Source organism: Tupaia chinensis, unplaced genomic scaffold (genome assembly GCF_000334495.1).
Source record: "Tupaia chinensis unplaced genomic scaffold, TupChi_1.0 Scaffold000192_1, whole genome shotgun sequence".
NCBI lineage: Eukaryota > Metazoa > Chordata > Mammalia > Scandentia > Tupaiidae > Tupaia > Tupaia belangeri.
This window is the reverse complement of record NW_006159667.1, coordinates 191740-196849: the sequence shown is the minus strand read 5'-3', so window position 1 is coordinate 196849 and position 5110 is coordinate 191740. Positions and strand designations below refer to the sequence as shown.

The window sequence follows — 5110 nt, the reverse complement described above, 5'->3', positions numbered from 1 at the left end:
TGTCAAACTGAACAGTTCAAGTCCTGGAACCAGCAGCTTGAAAACCATGCCAGGTGCATGTACACATGTACCCAAAATCCTGAGCAGAGAACAGAGGAAAACAGGGTGTGGTCACCCCCCGGCAGATATTTTCTCACTTTCTGTCTCTCTCCAGTGACCACATGCATCCTAGAGGGAAAAAAAAAGGACTAAATGAAATGAAAACTAAACATATTTTGCAATGTGGTTATTCTAGGCATAGTATAATTATTCAGCTATGAATACTATGCATGGATCTATTAAAAAGAATTGTTTCATTTAACTTTATTTATTTATTTTAATTTGACCAGAGAGAGAACTCAGAGTGAGAGAGAGAGAGAGGGAAAGTGAGAAAGGAAAGCAAGTCACCAGGTCCGAGACTCAAACCGCAGTCGGTCATGTGGGAGTCCAGCGCCCTTAACCACCACGCCACCTGCCAGCCCCTATGCATGGATTTTTGAATGCTGAACTTCTGGCCTTCTTCATAAAGACTGAAATGTGTTCTGTTCTGTTCTTCCCTGGGCAGATCCCTAGGTCCTTTGGTCTTCTTTGTGTCTTCCGGGTTGTCTTCTTGCTTCAGGGTCTAGTCAGTCAGGCTCCTGTTCAGCCGTAAGCAATGAGAACCCAACCCACAATTAGTTAAACAACTAGGGGGTTACCTTCCTGAGTCTTGTGAGTGAGAAGATCATGAGTTTACTGTTCCTAACCTTTAACGGAAAAAAAAGTTACCATCTGAGCAGGCCACGCTGAGTCCTCTGGACTATACTGGGAGTCTTTTGTTTACTCTCAAACCCACTTCAGGCCAGGTCACTCCACTCCTCATGGCCCTCCAACCTGCCGTTGGCCCAGAAGACTATGGACTGGATCACCAGGAGCCCCTGCCCTCTGGCTTTGTCTGGGTTTGGCTAATGGGAAAGCAAGGAGTGAACAGAATAAGTCTCAAGTGTCAGCACAGTTCCAGAAAGGTTTCAGCCATACTGCCAAGGAGCTCTCAAGCTCACTAGAGGAGCCTTTGTCTCCTCAGGATGGGCCCCCATGGTCCTCACCCACATGTGCTTAGTCACAAGTGGGAGCAGCCATGGTGGGTGTGGACTCAGTAGCACTGATTGCAGTGGTGGATCCAGAGGAGCAGCAGCAGGGGTCTCTTTTTTTTTTTTGGAGAGGTTTTTGCTATATGGCGTGTGCGCTCACCAGACAGACAGAGACAGAGAGACAGAAAGCGAGAAATCACCCCCCAGGGGGGATGGCCACGCCACAATTCCTTCTCCTCCTTTCTCCTCTCGGGATCTTGGGCACACACTCACACGTGCCTGGCGTGAGTTTTAAGCCACCAGGTCTGGGACTCAAACTGCGGTTGACTACATGGGAGTCCAGCAACATAGCCATTATACCAACTGATGGTCCCATGGGCTTCTTTGCAGCTAGGAGATCTGAACAGAGCATCGTCATGGTCACCACAAGAGAGGGACAGAAGACAGCATTGCCAAAGCTCACCTGACCTGGGAGCACAGGTCCTTATGAGACTTCTATAAACATCTCATGAAACTAGGATTCTGAAGAATGTAGTGTGGAAGACTGATATAAATCTTTCTGGAACATCTTTACATTTTCATTGTTTAATTTTATTTATTCATTGTAACTTCTCCTGCAGGAAGAGTCCCGTAAATATGTTGCACATTGCAGGGGTCAGCCAGTGGCATGGTGGTTAAAACGGCTGGATCCCATAAGGCCAACAGCACAGTTTGAGTCTTGGACGTGGTGACTTGAAAATCACACTGGACCTTGTGGGTGCATGCCCAAAATCCCAGGAGAAGAAAGAAGGAGAAGGGAATGTGGTATAGTCATCCTCCCTGGAAAGTGTGTGTGTGTGTGTGTGTGTGTATGTGTGTGTGGGTTCCCTCACTTTCTCTGTCTCTCTCCTGAAGGCACACACACCCTATAGTAATAAACTAAAATGATGACAAAGCTGTTTGTAGTACAATAAAACCTATTTAATAATTCAGATCTCCCGCCCACCTCCCACTTTAGCTGGGATTCACTGGGAGTGGGGCTTGGAGAGAAGGGGAACCCTACCAGGGAAAGCCGGGCAACCGGTCCTGGAGATGGAAGGGTGCTCCTCTGGGTCCCACTCATCTCCCCAGATCAAGCCCAGAAACAGCACCAGCTAACCAGAGATTGCGGGCACTGCTGCACAAAGGTCTTGGAAGTCCCAGCCAGATCCAAGACCTGGTTTTGTTCCAATGGCTGTGTAAGCACAGCAGAAAATTGTCACCAGGTGGCGCCATACTCCATCTGGGACCCCTGCAGATTGGATCTACCTACCCTTAGTGTCCCCTTAGCAGAGCAGGTTAACCCCAGGCATTTTATTAACTGGACAGCACCACCAACCCCCTCGGGAGTCATTTAGCAATCTAGTGGAGCTTTACTGTTTTTAAGTAGCCTATTCAATACACCTTCCTGGGTCTATCTTTGGTTATATTCATGGATTCTAACAGTCATACACATTTACGTAGTGACATATATATTGAATTTTTGTTTTATGGTTGGGCAGCATATTGAGTTTTTTCAAACCTGAGCGTGCCCCATAGTCTAATGGTTACAGAGCCTGATCTCGTGTGGCCAACCACGGTTAGAATCCTGGCCCCTCAGCTTGAAAAACACACCAGGTGCGCATGTGTGTATGCCCCAAATCCCATCGGGATGGAGAAAAGGGGAAGCGGTCGTGGTGTGACCGTGTCCTGTGGGGGAACGCTTTCTCCCTCTTTCTCTGTCTCTTTGTCAGTCACACTCTGGCAAAAGAAAGAAAGGAAAAAATCTTCTATGTATAGTTAGCTTATAATCACTCAGAATGTTACCAAGATGGTGAAAGAATGTGACAAAACATTTGTCCTGAGTAAGGACTGGGTCTGACAGGGTTGAGAACTGCCATGCTGGGGTATGGACCTCCTCAAAGCTTCTTGGCTGACCTTCATGATACTTGGACAGCTCCCGTCCAGCACCTCCTCCTCCGGTCGGACCCGCTGCTCCTGCAGGTTCTTTGCTCTGCTCTTCTCACCCCTCTCCTCAGCCCTCAGGGCAGCAGTTCCTGTCAGTCTCGCCTGCTCTCTGTGCAAGCCCAGCCCTGCCATGGCATGCTCCTCAGAGGCTCTCCTGCCCTTGCCAGCCCTGCACTGATGTTCTGCTGTCCGACTCCTTCCTCCTCGGCCATCGCCGCCAGGGTCTCTGGACGGACTGCAGGTGAGCCCATTCCTCTCCTGTCCACAGGATCGAGTTCTAACACCCCCTCGTTATATAACCCTGCTCCACAGTCCCCTCCTGTCTGCCGCCCCCTGGTCCCCTCGGTGGGTGGACAACCTGTATAAACGAGTTTCTGGTCTCCTAAGGGCTCTTCTGAAGTCTTTTGAGGACAGAAATCTGACTGCCTTTTCCTGTTTCCAAAATCCTTTCCAGAGGCCTGGAGGCAGTTATTAACAGACCATTTTGATCCATTGATAACAGGATTCTTCCTATATCTTGTCCCTGGCATGGTATCTTTGTAATGTACATTAAAGCCTCCTTATCTCTGTTAAGAGTACATTCTTTTCTGGGAACCAGCAGTTAGTGTAATGGCTATGTCGCTGGACTCCCACACGTAGTCGACCGCAGTTCACATCCCGGACCCGGTGGCTTAAAACTCACGCCGTGTGCACGCGTGCCTAAGATCCCAAGAGGAGAATGGAGGAGAAGGGATTGCAGCTTAAAACTCACGCCGTGTGCACGCGTGCCTAAGATCCCAAGAGGAGAATGGAGGAGAAGGGATTGCAGCGTTACCATCCCCCCTAGGGGGTGATTTCTCGCTTTGTCTCTCTCTGTCTGGCGAGCGCACGCGCCCTATAGCAAAAACCTCTCAAAAAAAAAAAAAAGAGTACATTCTTTTCTGATCTCAGCAACCTTCCTTTTCCAATCACCAACCTAAAAACTAAAACCTACCTATAACCTACAAGCCTCCCTCCCTGCCCAACATGTCCTGCCTTTTTGAGCCAGACCGATGGAAAAACTCTGCTAAATTCCAAATTTTGTCTCGCTCTCAAAATTCAAATAAAAGGAACCCTTCTACCTGATCACCCTGAGAAAGGCTGACTCCTCTCCAGGCCTAAGTTGCTCATATTCTGCTTAGAAATAAACCACATTATTATTTTTACAGAGTTGGTTCTTTCTGTCAAGAGCTTCTTTCCTATCACCATGATACTCCAACCAGGCTCTGAGACAGGAGGGGACTGAGGCAAGGAGGATTCTAACAGAGGCAAGGGACATTGTAAACACCTACAATAAAACAATAAAACCTGAGAGACAAGAAATGACTGAGAGACCTGGTCTGAACCAGTTAGTATCAAGATGGCGCCTAGAACAACCTACTGCCTAACCTTCAAACCCATTAAACCCTCAATGAGCTGTATTAGCATCCCAGATGACACTCCCACCTGCACCATGACAGTTTGGAATAACCGGGGCAATGATCAGAACCACCCCAACAAGGCCAGACAAAGGGAGGGACACTGGCTCCAGAAAACCACTGCCCCCTTCCCAGAAAGTCATGAATAAACCACCCTTTCCTTAGCCTGGCGTTAAGCCAAGCCTGATTAGCCAGACACCCAGTGAAGTTCGGGGCTGCCCTGCCTATGGGGTAGTCCTTCTGTCTTTCCTTTCAGAAAAGTAGTTCTCCCAGTCCTCTCAAAGCTTGCAACCAGAGAAGCAGTGGACAGGGCCAGCTCATACTGATGCAGGAATGTGCAGGGGCCATCAGGCCCAGCACCTCAGCGGAACACAGATTCTTATTTCACGCTCAGGAAGAACTAGAAATGTGTACACCCAGAGGGGTTGAAAACAGAGAGTTTATTAAAGAAGGTAGAAGGAAGATTGGGGCTGGTAGGTGGTATGGTGGTTAAAGGTGTTGGACTCCCACATGGCTAACTGTGGTTCAAGTCTTGGACCTGGTGGCTTGGTTTCTCACTTTCCCTCTCTCTTTCTCTGTCTCTTTCTGCTCAAACTGGAAGTAATAATAATAATAAATAAAGTTAAATGAAGTTATTGGGGGGGGGGGGGGGGGGTGAGA

General features: G+C 48.4%; 1 long non-coding RNA gene across 3 annotated transcripts in view; it reads right to left on the bottom strand.

Annotated features, from left to right (window-relative positions):
• Window positions 1-443: 443 nt before the first annotated feature.
• The window catches only part of LOC106734711 (uncharacterized), a 41467-nt gene continuing 36800 nt past the window's right edge, over window positions 444-5110 (bottom strand). For all 3 annotated transcript variants that reach the window (XR_003549137.1, XR_001370254.2, XR_001370253.2), the window contains one exon: window positions 444-617. This is a non-coding gene — a long non-coding RNA (uncharacterized LOC106734711). The remainder of the gene's footprint in view (window positions 618-5110) is intronic.